The sequence below is a fragment of the Eutrigla gurnardus genome, assembly GCF_963514095.1.
Source record: "Eutrigla gurnardus genome assembly, chromosome: 3".
In the NCBI taxonomy this organism is placed as follows: domain Eukaryota; kingdom Metazoa; phylum Chordata; class Actinopteri; order Perciformes; family Triglidae; genus Eutrigla; species Eutrigla gurnardus.
The window spans coordinates 6149802-6164536 of NC_139917.1; the positions used below are offsets into that span (position 1 = coordinate 6149802).

The 14735-nt window shown below is 40.9% G+C and overlaps 1 long non-coding RNA gene across 1 annotated transcript in view; it reads left to right on the plus strand.

Annotated features, from left to right (window-relative positions):
• Positions 1–14735, plus strand: part of LOC311010753 — a 222006-nt gene that overhangs the window by 201390 nt on the left and 5881 nt on the right. The window lies entirely within an intron of this gene.

The window sequence follows — 14735 nt, forward strand, 5'->3', positions numbered from 1 at the left end:
TGTTGTTATAATTGACAGTATGACGGATATTGATTGTTCACACTTTACTTCTAATCGTGGGAAGAAACTGTTCTTGTGTCTGGTTGTTGTGGCAAAGAGGATTCTGTTCCAAAGTTGTGTCCAGGGTATGATGTCTGCAGTGATGTGTCCTGACTGACTCGGGGTGTAGAAGTCCTGGAATGAGGGCAGGCTGGCACCAATGACGGTCCATAGCAGTCTGTTCCTGTCCTTGTCAGTTGTGGTGGATGTGCACAGAACAGATTAGAGCAGTGTAGAATTGTATTTTCAGCCCCTGAGGCAGGTTGAACTTCTGAGCTGGTTCAAGAAGTACAACCTCTTCTGGGCTTTTTTCCCGATGGTGTCGAAGTCCATTTGATGACCTGGGTGGTTGATCCCAGGGAGTGGAGTCTTCCACAGCACTGCGTTGTTCAGAATGTTAATGGGGGGCTCCTCCTGAAGTCCACTGTCTTCTCCACAGTTATGAGCATTCAGCTCCAGGTTTTTCTGAACACACCAGAGAGCCAGCTGTATGTATGTACTTAGCACCATCCTGGATGAACTTCAGAAGTTCAACAGACGGGACTCCTAAGGAGCAGTCATTGGTATATAGGGAGAGAGCACACATCCTCTGGTATGCCATCCAGATTTTTGGATTTGGTTTTCCCCAGCCTCCCTTGCTGTCGTGTGTCTGTTGGACCGTAATTTTTGATCAACAGACTTTCTGTGATCCTCTGTAGCTGCAGCCTAAAAAAAAACACAAAGCATGCCTGTGACTCCAGCTTTGCCTCATTGGTCAATCTGCTCATAGTTTTGACTATAGGCTGAGCAGGTTTTAGTTTCTGCATGTGGGTCACGTGAAGATGATCCAGACAGTGACCAGAGTCTCAAAGCTGCATCCTATAATTGGAGCCTTGGTCTGGTATGTTGTTCTCCCTGGTGGGACACTTAACGCTCAGAGGAGTTTGAAGCATGAGTGAGGTATCAGGGATGTGCTTAACAAGCCAGCTTTCACTTATGCACAGGGTGGCATTTCTGTTGAGAAGCAGCAGCCTGTCCGTTTTGTTGGCCAGAGAGAGGAAATTTGCCAGATGTATTAACAGATGTAACAGCAGCGCAGTCCGAAATCCCCACTGTCGCAGTTTGTTTCCCACATCTGCTTCTCCTGGTTATCCTAAAGAGAGCTGCTGTTCATCCAACTACAAGCTCAGTAAAACATTATGGTTACTCGTCGGATGTTTAAAAGCCCCTTTTGGTGAATGGTAGTTGGTAGTAGTATTAGCAGTAGTAGTAATAGTGCCAGTAGTAGTAGTAGTAGTAGTAGTAATATTACCAGTAGTTGTCCATTAGGGGTGTAACGGTACATGTATTTGTATTGAACCGTTTCGGTACGGGGTGCTCGGTTCGGAACGGAGGCGTACCGAACGAGTTTCCATACGACATATTAAGTAGAGGACCGCATTTGTGGAGCGTGCTGCAGCCGCACATGCGCAGTTGCGCACACCGCGACACAATAAACAGCAGTAGTAGCGGACGTCATGGCTAATGCCGCTAGCGTTGGCAACAAGCCAGAGTTGGAGGACCCTCCCGCGACATTAAGGTCTCCCGTTTGGGAACACTTCGGCAAAGCGGTTTGCCGACATTGTTCATGTGAGGTCGGGTATGTTTCTGGCAACACGTCAAACCTGTTGACGCCTTTGAAACGGCACCACCCCCACGTGAACATCGCTACAACGAGGAGAAAGACGAGCGTAACGTTAGTGCAAACACAGCTCCCCACCGCATTTAAACAGCCTCTCCCTGCCCTGTTCAATTTTGCACATCAGATGGAGAAAAGATTTGTTTTTAAAAAAACAGTCTGAGCCTTATTCATGTTATTTAATCTGAGCAACAACTTGAAACTATTTAGTGTTGCAACTGTTCAATTTTGCACATCAGATGGAGAAATTTTTTTAAAGAAACAGTCTGTTATTTTTATTTTTTAAATAAATATTTTAAATACTTGTATTTATATTTTTGAGCGGCATTCTAGCTCCAGTGCATGTTCCTACTGTTAAAAGCACAAAAGTAATAAACAACTAGCACATTTATATTTTGCATTTTGTTTTCTTACTGTACCGAAAATGAACCGAACCGTGACCTCAAAACCGAGGTACGTACCGAACCGAGATTTTTGTGTACCGTTACACCCCTATTGTCCATGGTAAAAGGCACAGCCACGTTGAGATGGCATGTTGCAAGGTTTCACCATGATCCAGGGAAAGCGACGAGACCAGAAAGTGTGTCACTATAAATCCCCCGGCAGTCGAGGCCTATAGCAGCATAACTAAGAGCAGGTCCAATGCAAACCTGAGCCAGCCCTAACTATAAGTGTTGTCAAAGAGGAAAGTTTTAAGTCTACTCTTATGTGGAAACGTGATTTCCTCCCGAACCAAAACTGGAAGATGGTTTCACAGAAGAGGAGTTTGATGACTGAAACCTCTGGTACCCGCTCTACTTTTCTAGACTTGAGAAAAGACATGAAACCCTTTATTCTGAGAGCGCAGTGCTCTAGCAGGACAGTAGGGATAAATGAGCTCTTTAAGATATGATGGTGCCTGACCATTAAGAGCCTTGTAAGTGAGGAGAAGGATTTTAAATTCTATTCTGGATTTTACTGAGAGCCAGTGCAGAGAAGCTAATACAGGAGAAATGTGATCCCTTCTTCTAGTTTTAGTCAGAACACGCACTGCAGCATTCTGGACCAGCTGGAGAGCTTTAAGAGATTTATATATGCTAATATTTTTTATATAGTTTTGTTGAAAACGTGTTTACTTATTTTCTACTAGATTCTGCTCTTATTTATTTATTTTCATCATTTTTGATTAAAAAAGCGATTTTTAGTTTTACTGTAAAATATTTCAGTTGTTGAATAAAAGGTTGAAACATGTTTAAAACTCATTGTTAGTTTTCTTAATGTAATTCTGAAGCTAGGATGTTTCATTTTAATATAATATAATAATACGTGATAGAATAAAACATGTACTTAAGTCCCAGCACAATAAAAGCAAGCAAAAAATATCTCTAAAACAGACAGAAGCCATTCTACTAACATTCACAAAAAGAGGTAAGATCAGTGCAGGTTAATTGTCCACAAGATTTCAGCAGTGCAGCATAGCATAAAGTGCTATTCAGGTCATCTGGTGAAAATTCCTGTATTTTTTAAATATTGCAATATATACCGCAGGGTTAAAAAAAAATTGCAATGTTAGTTTTTTCCAATATCGTGCAGCCCTAATTCACTCACCCATCCAAATAATATAAATCAGGTGTTCCAATCACTTCCATGGCCACAGGTGTATAAAAGCAAGCACCTAGGCATGCAGACTGTTTCTACAAACATTTGTGAAAGAATGGGTCGCTCTCAGGAGCTCAGTGAATTCCAGCGTGGTACTGTGATAGGATGCCACCTGTGCAACAAGTCCAGTTGTGAAATGTCCTCACTCCTAAATATTCCAGTCAACTGTCAGTGGGATTAGAACAAAGTGGAAGTGATTGGGAACGACAGCAACTCAGCCAAGAAGTGGTAGACCACGTAAAATGACGGAGCGGGGTCAGCGGATGCTGAGGACCATAGTGCACAGAGGTCACCAACTTTCTGCAGAGTCAATCTTTACAGACCTCCAAACTTCATGTGGCCTTCAGATTAGCTCAAGAACAGCGTAGAGAGCTTCATGGAATGGTTTCCATGGTGATCAGCTGCATCCAAGCCATACATCAGCAAGTGCAATGCAAAGCGTCTGATGCAGTGGTGTAAAGCATGCCGCCACTGGACTCTAGAACAGTGGAGACGTTCTCTGGAGTGACAAATCACACTTCTTCTGCATCTGGCAATCTGATGGAGGAGTCTGGGTTTGGCGGTTGCCTGGACAACGGTACTTGTCTGACTGCATTGTGCAACGTGTAAAGTTTGGTGGAGGGGGATTATGGTGTGGGGTTGTTTTTCAGGAGCTGGGCTTGGCCCCTTAGTTCCAGTAAAAGGAACTCTGAATGCTTCAGCATACCAAGAGATGTTGGACAATTCCATGCTCCTAACTTTGTGGAACAGTTTGGGGACGGCCCCTTCCTGTTCCAACATGACTGTGCACCAGTGCACAAAGCAAGGTCCATAAAGACATGGATGAGAGAGTTTGGTGTGGATGAACTTGACTGGCCTGCACAGAGTCCTGACCTCAACCCGATAGAACACCTTTGGGATGAATTAGAGTGGAGACTGAGAGTTAGGCCTTCCCGTCCAACATCAGTGTGTGACCTCACAAATACACTTCTGGAGGAATGGTCAAAAATTCCCATAAACACACTCCTAAACCATGAGGAAAGCCTTCCCAGAAGAGTTGAAGCTGTTATAGCTGCAAAGAGTGGACCCACGTCATATTAAACCCTATGGATTAAGAATGGGATGTCACTTATGTTCATATGCGAATCAAGGCAGGTGAGCGAATACTTTTGGCAATATAGTGTAAAAGACAGCTAATCCCTGATGGTATCTTTGCAATATTGGGTTGCTCCACCTACTCATTGACACTCCCTGTAGCATTACAACACCATCACATTTGATAGTTACAACAAAAAGGCTCATTCTGAGGGAATGAAGTCAGTTTCACCTCCTTGCTTTAAAAAAAGGCTAAATGACATGGTTTCCTTCCTGTATCCTGAAGAAACTTGCTATACTCTGTAGAGAGAATTCATCTTATCAGAATATGTTCTACTATACTATATTAGCCTTCTTATTGGGTCTTCCGCAGCCTAATCTAGCCTTGGGGTCCATGGACTTTATTTCTGACCCTTTATCCACCTGTGGACATTTTCAGTCACTTTCCAAAAAATGTTTAAAAATCCAGGTCAAGAAAAGGAGTGCTGCTGTGTGAGCTGTTCTTATTTTCCCTTTGCAGCTCTATCTTTTTGAATTGCAGCTTGAGATAGCAGGTGGAGGAATTAGGAATTCGGTGACCTGGCTGGATTGTATTTTTTCAGATCCGATCACATCTGCATTCATTCACACCCGGATTAACAAATCAAAAATGTTCCTGATGCCCAATCGGAAAAAAATTATGTACATCATACTGTTCCAAGCTCTCTCACAAATTCTTTTGTCATTACAGTATAGAATAGTTAAAGCAGTCAAACCATTAATTTAGTTGCTACCACCTCCTGCTGTGCCTTTTGTAGGTGATCATTTCCCCAGGATGACCTGAAACTCAATTTCCCATTTATTTGCTACTTCTGCTCTTTATTTGATTTTACCCTTTCGTTCCTGCTTTAGTTTTCAATGCAAACAATGCCTTTTTACTTCCCTCATCTCCCAAACTCTGTATTCTATTTCTTTCACTTTGTCTCTATTCCATGCTCTTTCACCGTACCCTTTCATCTCCTTTTCACTACCTCTTATTCTAGCTTCCCATTCTTCTCTTTCTCCATACCTTAACCTCTTCTGCTCTCTGTCGCCCTCTTTTTTACTCTCTTTGTTCCACATGCGTTTGCCATTATTTCCTCCCTCTATCCCCTTACTGCTCCATTCTCTTGTTCAAGTTTCTTCTGCTCTCTTTACTTCCCCTGACCTTTCTAAGAATATTTATTCTACAGCAGTTTCCTCAGCCTGTTTTTCCATTAAGTTTGGAGTCTTAGTTTAGAAACTTGAAATAATACAATGCTTAAAATCAGGTTTGAATTGTGATAATTTGAATCAATCTTGCGAGCAGGTGGACTTGAGTCAGTTGTGATAATGACTATGGACTCTATAAATACATAAAGATGTATGATGTAAAATCACAAAAAAGGCAACGGAGAGAATAGGGACAACCAAAGAATTTGATGAAAAGAACTACTTTATGACAGAACCAAAATGCTTCTCGCTGAGAGCTTCTCCAAAAAGTGATGTTCCTTTTGTTCTTAAGACATGTGTAGACTAAACAAGAATGTAACATTAAGACAACATGTGCAGGCTATTGAGTTTTTGTATCCAAGCTGTATTTGTTTACAACCCATTCTCATACCATTGCATTCCACCATACATTTACATTGTTAAGGCAGTGGGTATGCCTTTTCACACAGGGTGAAGGGTAGTTCACTTATCTTCCACATGTGAAAAATATTATGAATTGAAACAAAACTACTTTGTTAGGTTTAAGAAAAGATCATGGTATGATTTTAAAAAGTTTGTTGTGATCTAAGTTAAATACATAATTTAAGTATGCTACGTAACTTAACATATGTATGCGAGTTAAAATAAATCAACCTTCACTTACAAAAACAGTGGTCTCCTTGGTTAAATTGCTGTGTCTACTGATATCTGTTATGATGTCGTGATGACTGCGTTTTATTTGGCAGCAGGTTTGGAGAATTCTTTTCAACCTGCTACAGCAATGACCTAAGGATGGTCCATTAGTGAAATTAGGCTTTTAGCTTGCTATATTAGGGTGTGTTGGCAGAGATTAGAAGGACAGCACTCAAACAAGTGAGACATTTTCTGACTCTTAATTACCCACTGATATGACACACCTGGGAGGAAGTAGGAGCACAGCGGTGGAGATGCTAATGTTGCAGTGCCAATGCCAAAAGGGTGAATTTGATTTGTTGTTTGGGACTATGGAACAAACCTTTTGCACCCAGCCCAGTGAAACAGAATGCACTTTAGAGCGACAAAAAGGAAAATGCTAATGTCACAATATTCTGGTATGTGTCTGTTAAAAAATAATGTGGTCATACTACTCCTAGATTACCATGACATTTGGTGTGGATATGTATGGTCTGTACAGGATGTTTGTAGCCTACTGATTTTGGTGTCACCCATGATGTTTCATAAATTGTGACCATCAAGTTTTCACCTTTTTAAATTTGTTGAATACTTTAGTTCATCACAAAGTATCCCAAAAACTGCCATCCAGATTTCAATGAAACTTCTTGTAGATTGATCTTCATGGTCTCCAGGGGAAGAATCACGATGTTCCTGTCATCCTAACTATTAAACTATGCCACCACTTAGGAAAATCTTACTTGTCTGGCATTAATTCAATTAAAATGTATTTAGAGTGTCATATCACAACAGAAGTCATCTCAGGACACTTAAAGGAAAAGTTCGGAATTTTGGACATAGGACCTAATTTCCAACTTACCCGAGGTGATATAGGTCGGTGGAGACCGTTTTCAGCACAATTGGTCCAGTCCTTATAGTTGCACAAGTCAGTGTTGCTAAGCTGGTGTTGAGCTAGCGCACGTCAACGGTAACATCCAGCCTGTCACTAAAAACAGCTTTAACTGCTCCGCAGAACACCCGAGACAAATGTATTATAACGTCGGACTATCGATGTACATGTCAGTGTTGGTAGAATAATTTTAGAAATTAAACCAACCTTGCATTTTCAATGATAAAACATTTTGAGGGACTAGTTTCTCAGCAGCAGCGGAATTTTACTTTGCGTGTTAGTAGTAGTGCGTAAAAACGAAACCTAAGCGCCCTACAGTCGTGACAGCTAGTACTCGTAGCAGCGTTAAAACATTTTTTAAATTATTCTACCAACACTGACATGTACATCGATAGTCCAACGTCATAATACATTTGTCTCGGGTGTTCTGCGGAGCAGTTAAAGCTGTTTTTAGTGACAGGCTGGATGTTACCGTTGACGTGCGCTAGCTCAACACCAGCTTAGCAACACTGACTTGTGCAACTATAAGGACTGGACCAATTGTGCTGAAAACGGTCTCCACCGACCTATATCACCTCGGGTAAGTTGGAAATTAGGTCCTATGTCCAAAATTCTGAACTTTTCCTTTAACACATTGAGCAGGACTAGAATACGCTCAAGATTTACAGGGTCAATACAATTTCAAAGTCCCAACATCACCCATAGGCAAGCGTTACAGCGACAGTGGCGAGAAAAAAATGGCCTTAATCGGTAGTAAGGAGGCTATAGCATGAGCAAAACCATCAGCATTTTGTTGAATGTTCCATTCAACATTTACAACAAATCATTCTGGGTAATGCGTGTAATTGATGGTACCAACTGGCACATTTGTAAGCATGTGGCTGACAGATGCTCATGATACAGTATGTGGCACAGGTCAACTCCCTCCCTCTGGACTGTCCTAGTGTCCAGAGAGGCCAGAGCAGTGATCATCGGGACATGAGCTGGGGGTGCTCAGTCATGGCTCCAGGCTGTTCCAAAGATCCAGGAGAATTGCCCTCGCTAGTTGAAAGGCAATGAGCCATCTGCGGTCCCAAGCCGCATGCTCTGTCCTCAAGGCTGTTCCCATAACAGCACATGCACTGTTGCTTACAGCCCCGCTCCCATGAGCCTCTATATCTTTAGTTAATCTATCAATCAATCAATTCATCAATAGGAAAAATATCTTTGTGAGTAGAGTTGTGTTTGAAATTAGTTATTTCATGTTGTTATTTACAGTATTCAGACGTGTGGTTCTTGATGTTATTTTTGTGAATGCTGAAATGTTTGTGGAAATATAATTAATCAAGTCAGCTTATTTGTTTTGTGAAAGAGAGGATGAATGATTTGTAATTTACGATACAAGATTTCATGTAGTGTTGTTTGCTGCAAAGTTTGGTATTTGAATGCCTCTGTATTTCCAAGCTGATCATGGCTCTTTGGCAAAGTTATTGCATATTCCTGAAAATAAAGGACAGTTATTTCATGACTTGGACTGGGTGAAAGTCTTGTATTTGCTTGACCCATACAATTCCCCTCCTCCGTCCGTCTCTGTGGACTATTTTACCCTTTGCACTATAGCTGCTCCACCCCGTGACATTGGGGCAGCAAGTTTATACTTGTGACATTGATATTGTCCTTTAAAAATAAAGTTCCATCTTCACAGGAAGTTAAGTTCAGGCAACAAAACCACTTACTAAGGTGTTACGACCCAGCTCGTGTAGGGAAAAGGGACGCAACATAAAACCAGTTGTGAGTGGTTCCAAAAGTTATTTATTAACAACATGAATAAAATTGTGAAAGAATCAATGAGGAAACAGAGAAGGGCCAACGGGTGCTGTTTAAATCAATAAATAAGGAAAACCAAAAGAGACTCTAACTTAGAGTTTTAAACCTAGCTGTCTTGGTGAACCGAAATCAAAATAAAACCTACCTTGCTCCTCTGACTACCCAAACCAAAAGACAACTAAACAGCACCCCTAACGTAGTGGGTCTAACAACGACCAATCTAAGTGCCGTATGCTTCTAAAATACAATAACCAACAGTAGCAGTAACTGGCCCAGTCTACGAGTGCCGCTATCAACACACAATTCTCGGAGGCACAGACAAACCAGTAAGGAAAGAAATAGTATACGTCCAGAAGGTAAAATGTTTTATTTTGTACTTTTCATGAATGAATTGGTGCCTTTGCTCAGGATAAAATAAAAATGTTCGGAATTGCATTATTATAAAAACATTTTTTTTACACATCTTCAGCAATCATCATCACACATCAGCCAAAACCAAACAAAAATGAAAAGTTTACACTCATCATGCAACATTGTACCATTTCATGTGAGAATGTTAGCTAATGGGCATTTTTTAAGTTGTTTCGTTGTCAAGTTATTATTTTAGCACAAATCATGGCCTATTTCTTAACATTAAACAACATTTTTTGTTGCCTAAACCTAACTTTCATAATGTTAAGCATGTGGAACTGTGCATTTCTACAAGCCTGATATAAGGCAGATATGAAACAATTTATCACTGTTTCTCCCCACCCCCATTCTTCTTTTGCTTCATCAAAGTTTACATTTTACATTTACTGTATCCTGTGGTTTGCATTAACAGCTTTTCTGGTGAGTGGGTTGGTCTACTCAAACTGGAAAACATCCTGATCACCGCTGATTTTTGCAAAATAATATATACATGGCATAACCTCCAAGGTATAGCAGATAACAAATATCGAATGACCTGAATAGTGGAATACATGAGAAGTAGTTTAGAAAAAGCATCAAGCTACAATGTTGATAAAACATTGTAACATTATGTTAATATTATAACTTTAGTTAGTTTATAACAAAGCAGGGAGGACCATGGTAAGAGCTCAAATTGAAGAAGTATTATAGAAGTATTTATTAATTGTATTAACACATGCAATCAACCAAGAGTTTTAAAGTAAAAAATAAAGGCTACTTTTAACCCAATCAAAAACCAAAAATGAAGTGCCTGAAGGCACCAGCCTTCCCAGAGGGCCAGCGAGTGAGAGAGACCGCCATCTTAAACTTTCCCTGTTTAAGAAGGTTACCAACAGGTGACCTAAATCCCTTGATGATGCGGAAAGGACCACACCATCTGGGAGGAGAGAAAAAATGAGTAGAGGGCAAGGCTAACCCATTTACTATGGAGGCCTAGTGCCATCACAAGGGTCAAAAGTATACATACAGCAACTTGAATTATCAGTTTTGGTGATGTAGAAAGTTGTAATCAAATGTTACTGGCATGGCATCATAACTTCCTGTGAGTGATTAGGATTTACTGCAGCTGGTGACTTCTCTGAGCCAATTTAAATAGACTCCATGTGATACCCTCATTAAACTCAGCCACAAATGCTACAATGGAGCTAAACACTGATCTGAAAAGGCCAGGTCAGGAAAGTCATCTCATCTTCAAACGCTTATCCGGTGTTGAGTCGCGGGGGCAGCAGCTTCAGCTGGGGACCCCAAAAGGGAAGTTTGAAAGGTCGGGAAAGTCACTTGGAGTCATTTGACTTGATTTTGGGATCTGTAGCAAAGCAGCTACAGATCCCAAAATCAACTGAGCAAACAATGGTTTGTATAAAGTGCATGGCACAGTTGTGTCACTGCCAAGATCGGGAAGAAAACACAAGCAAACACCTGCTGCTGAGAGAAAATTGGTCAAGATGGTAAAGACTCAGCCAAGCATCAACAGAAAGCAGGGCGCTATTGCACAAAAGTAGAATTCAGATATCCAGGGTAATTGACTAAGCTGGGTTCGACATATCCCAGTGAGCCCAGCTTGGTTTAATTGGTTGCACTAAGGCCAAACCAGGATGAACAGCAGCGACTAAGTCAAGCCAAGTGCAACTGATCCTGGTGCACACGTGGCTTCCTCAACTAGACCTCAAGATCAGTCCCAAGTTCTCCATAACGACGACGAGTGTAACGTACTTCTCACAAACTGAGCACAAGCTTTTGATGGAGGCATATGAGGAGATCAATCTCATCCTAAAAAGAAGAACTATGGCTTCATGAATCAGATGATGTTATCATGTTACTGTAGCGCTTTAATCTAATTAAATCTTATCCAAGAAGGGAAAAGTGTGGGTGGAGGCTTTTAAATTTAGACCTTGATGAGTTGGATCAGGTCAGGTAGTTCTGGGCTTAAACAAAAACCTGGACTCACATCGGCCCTTCTTGGATAAGATTGGACACATTGACACATCCCTGCCAAAGCATAGTGTCATGCTTCCGTGCGACTGGATCACGGCTAACTTTAGCCGGGGTGACCGGGTATTCCTGGCTTAATCCCTTATATAGGTTTGTGCAACTCCAAGCTGCTTGAACACGTGTTAGTGTCAACAGTCAAGAGGCATTGTGCAAGAAGGAAACTCCTCGCTCCAGAAGCGACACCTTAATCCTCGACTGAAGTTTGCTGCTGATCACATGGACAAAGAAAAGGACCTTCTGGAGGAAAGTTCTGTTCAGATGACACAAATATGGGTGGGAGTTATTGTTTCAAGTTGGCACTTTTTTCATGAAGAGTAAATAATTTCACATCTGCTTCAGCTTTATGTCTATTATGACAATGTTGACTTCAGAAGACCAATAATAATGTGTAAGCCTCTCGGTTCCTTTGTCTTGCAACAACAAGAGCTTCAAAGGAAAATGTCATGTTTTTTTTATTCAATACATTCTGAAACAACAACACGGTAGATCCAAAAAGAAATTAATTCTCTTAAAAGGAAATTGATTGTGTTCTCAGAAAAGAAATTGGCTTCTTGTTGTGACTCATCTTTGACTGTATAGTCAAGGATAACTTGGCGTGGCAACACAAGGAAGCATAGAAACCAGTACCGACGAGACATAAATCTGTAGGCAACATCAGGTTTCTGTGAGCGTGCCCAATGAAAAGGAAATAGATGGTGGCGGCAGTGAGTATATTGATCAGGCTGATTATACAATTACAGGCACATTATCTCTCCCTAAATGTGGAGTATGTGTGTAAAGAAAGTCGTAGACTGTATTCCATTTTGTGGGCAGCAGTTCTCTTTCACTGATCTGGAAACACACAAAGTCATATAGAATTAATTTATTAGATGGATGGAAATGGGCTGCAACATCAGAAGTGTAGCATAGCTATTTTCTGGGATGCTGCCATGTGGACACAGTTTCGGACTGGCAGAGCGATACAAGTAACCATGACATTACCATTGGGGCTTACCTGGACCTCTGGGGGCAAACAATTTTTTATGAACACCCTCTATTTTGATGCTCTTTAATGAACTCTGGTACCTTATTTACCTCCAAAACAAAGAAATCTGCACTGAAAAATTGATGATTACATTCTGGATTCATTTAAATTGAGATATAGCCAAAAGATAATTATTTTCCTGCCATTTCTCCTGGGAACTTGTGTCATGAAAATTGATTTATTGCCATTTTCTCTGTGCTGATAACTCGATGGCATTTTTCCAGTTACATTCAGGGTAAACCAAGGCTTTTGTTGTAGAAGCTACTGCACACTCTGGCACTACTTCTACTGCTGGTGTATTTAATTCAATGTTTAGATCTCGACAGTCCAATCCAATCCAATTGGAGCTATGAAAAACCATCACAACAGTTGTGAGGACCAAAAAAAGTCAAGTGGTGGATAAAACAACTTACCTACCTTTGTTATTTGACACATTAAAATTAAGAAAAACATTTGTCTTTATAATGAACAGTGTTGGGCAAGTTACTTCAAAAGCATAATGCATTATTTATTACTTGTTACTGTCATTTCAAAGTAATTAGTTACATTACAATATTACTGTCTTTGAATTGTAAGGCATTACACTACTTTTACATGACTTTTGCATTACTTTTCGCCAAAATAAAACGAAATATGGATTCTGTGTTCTCAATAGATCTTCTTGTGTTCAATGCAGCTCGTTACACAGCAGGATGTGATGTTTTTCGCTTCAAAATAAAAGAAAGAAAAACGGAAAATGACTCGTATCCCGTTATTCGTTTAAAAAACGGAAAACGAGAAACGGAAAACGACTCGTTAACTGATATTGTGTTCATGAATGGGATTCGGGGATGAAATAACAGTGCCATTTGTCATTCCAGATTTTGCCGTATGTCTTTTTTAATGACCCGCAAGGCGCTGTGTTATGCTGCGAAATTACTTGAAAGCCTACCTGAGACATTTAGGGGGAGCTCTAAATCACTGTCCATAAACGCTCTGACAGCGTCTGATGCTCGCGTTTTGAAGTAAACCTGTTTTAAACACGCACCAAAAGCGTTATGACGTGGACATAAAAGCGGTTCAAAACCGACTGGGAGAATCGGAGCCTCCGCCTCTTCGCTGCCGCCCCTCAGCTGTTGATCCTGCCGGGGGCGGCTACGCTCTGACCGACCGGGAGCCGCTCCGTGAGTCGGTGTCCAGCTCATGGAGCCTGCTAACAACAGCAATTAATTAACATAGTGTGGAGTTACACGGACCGGCTTTCACACTTTTCCAAAAGTGGAGCGTATGCCCATCTCGCAAATGTAGGGTCCGAATTTGTATAAAAACAACACACCAATTGATTTCGGTTTTAAAATGCATTGTAATGCGCGTTACTGAGATTTGTACCGAGTAAAATATTACCAATTTTTTTTTTGTAATGCCTAACATTACCGCGTTACAGCAAAACGTAATGCATTACAGTAATGCATTACATTTTGCTGTAACGCGGTACTCCCAACACTGATAATGAACAATTTCTGTCAAAAAAACAAAACAAAGATTGCTGCCCATTTTAATGAAACACATGAAAAATAGGTCCGTGGAGTCATGTGAGCGTGGCTAAAGCTATTGTGACAATCTGTATTGAAGAGTAAATGATAATAATAAGACTGCCTGCCATCAAATAATTATATTGTTGTGGAATTTGTCACTTCCATGTCGTGTTGGCAATGCAAGAATACATGAACGTGATGTGTGCATGTAGCTTCCTCTTTTTGTGGGTGAATGTATTGTCCATGAACTGCACCTCAACCGTTGAGCTCTACAGTCTGATGGGAATCACCTTGTTCTGGCAGTGTGCAAATGATTATTGGCTTTTTCAACCAATAATTTACATCCATTGGCACACCACGAACATCCCGGCATCACACCTTGATTCGCAGCAGTGCATTCAGATGACTTCATGTGTGGCTAATCTGCAGTATTTTCCTGAATGAACGCCTAAATTGCACCAATGGTTCCAGCACAAAAAGTTGGAGGAGACACAACATGGAGTCAGCTGACATTGACAGTGCAGCGCAAATTAATGACCAATTCACAAGGGACCTGTCTTACATCTTATCAATTGTGATCTTTGCAGAGGTCATCAGTGATAATTTTCCACTGCAAAATCATAATTGATTGTTTTTCTTTTAATGTGTTGAAGGGGGGTGGATGTTTCTTCCCAACAGTGATGTAGGTCGTTGCATACGGCATCAGTGCATGTAAAGTACTTGTGTAGAGGGCTGGGACCTCTCTTGCTCTATCACACTGATGTGCCGACA